General features: G+C 35.9%; 1 long non-coding RNA gene across 1 annotated transcript; it reads left to right on the plus strand.

Moving 5' to 3' along the window:
- On the plus strand, positions 1-640 carry LOC138126405 (uncharacterized). The gene is made up of 2 exons (XR_011157800.1): positions 1-228; positions 341-640. It is a non-coding gene; the product is annotated as an uncharacterized lncRNA (long non-coding RNA).
- The last annotated feature ends 1,120 nt before the right edge of the window (positions 641-1,760 follow it).

Consider the following 1,760-nt stretch of genomic DNA (forward strand, 5'->3'; position numbering starts at 1 on the left):
TAGACTTGTAATAAAGTGTAAAGGGACGGTCACGTGATCTGCGCGCAAAACCAATCTGTGTGGTCGAGTCCATTCGCCGGAAAATAGGGGAGATTTGTCAGAGAGTTGTTTACATGTTTATGCAGTGCAATTTTATTTATACCACTTTGCTTTATACGCTTACCAAGTTCACCCAAGGCTTCAAATCTGTCTTCACAAGCTAACTGAAGATAACTTTACAGTGTTTTCGTAAGTACAAAAAAATAATAGGAAAATTAATTTTATAACCTCACTTTCAATAGCAATTGACTTGTAAATGAAATGAATTGAAAACTTAACTAACACCATCGGAATTTTGTAGGTTTTGTTTGGAATGGCTTCGCATAAAACTTTTGGCCAGCGTGGGAAAATTTTACAGTCAAGCTCGCGAAATTATAGCCAGCGTTATCGCATTTATGAAACACGAATCAGTGTGTTAGAAACAATCAGGAGTTATAAAATTTAATAAAAAGTTGATTTTACGTGTAATACTTTTATCCACAATTCTGCATGCATAAATTACATTAGTATTATAAAATAATAATGCTAGACTTCGCCTCCAAATCTGGCAAAAATTCCCTATTCATTATTATGGATTATATCATAAACTGCTTAAAACGTTTTATTCTACGGTGAAAATTCCCCATGATGCGCCACTGTCGTGATTCCCAGTGATTGTCATTTTCTCTACGCCACTGACGTATTAAAGGCCGCGCAAGCTAAGCTCCGCCCCAGGTCCTTTACAGTTTAATACGATTCTAACTGGTTGCGAAAAAAGGAATAAGTCGTTCTGCTGGCCTTGTTTTCTATTTCTTCAGAAGGAAGTGTGTGGAGTAGACATGGTTTTAATGATCTTAACCATTTAAGTACAGCTACGCAGAGACACGAAAAAACTAAAAATCATGCTAATGTTTTTTTCAATTGAAAATGTTTGGGCGACAAAGAGTAGACATTATGCTTAATCATCAGGGGTGCGTTCATATACGTCGCTCGAGTGACACACTGAGCGAAAATCACACAAAAGATCGTTCATAAATGTAACTGGACACAATCTAGATGTCCGTCTTGTCGTTCATAAATATCACCCTAACAACGCACGGGGTGTACTAAAAACGCCGTACTACAGAGACCGGCGAAAAACGCTCCACGGAGTAATTTGACATTTGTCAATTTGAATTTATATAAATTTCTTGATATTAATATTTAAGCTGTGTTGAGTGATTTCAAGTTTCAAGGGTAGGTAGGTACATATAAATTAGTCATGGAAAAAATCTCACTTGAAGAGTACGCACCAGTAATGTTGGCAAATGGTAAAATGCTTTATTCAGACGAAGGAAAAGTCTGCTTGCAACACAAAACTGGTAATAATACTCTATGAATATAATCAGTATTGGCATTTATTAGTTATTCTTTGATGTTTCAGCTGGCAATATACATTTTGTTGATCCACAACTTCTAAACTCTGTCCACTCATAGATTGCTTGGCATAAATGTTACTAAAAATGTTCACTCTACGCTACAACAAATAGATCCGGCGCGAAATTTTAAAAAATGGAAAGAGCACGTGTATCATTTTCGATGTTTGTAATTAGATTCTTGAGGCACGCACTCACTTCACAAATTCAAAAAAATCAACAAAAAATCGCAACGGAACAGATCAAAACAGCAACACGATCAAAACTAATAACTTTTAAAACCGGAGAATCGCAAAACAAAGCTCTAAAGATGAAAAATCGCAAATC

This window comes from Tenebrio molitor, chromosome 3, assembly GCF_963966145.1.
Source record: "Tenebrio molitor chromosome 3, icTenMoli1.1, whole genome shotgun sequence".
Lineage (NCBI taxonomy): Eukaryota > Metazoa > Arthropoda > Insecta > Coleoptera > Tenebrionidae > Tenebrio > Tenebrio molitor.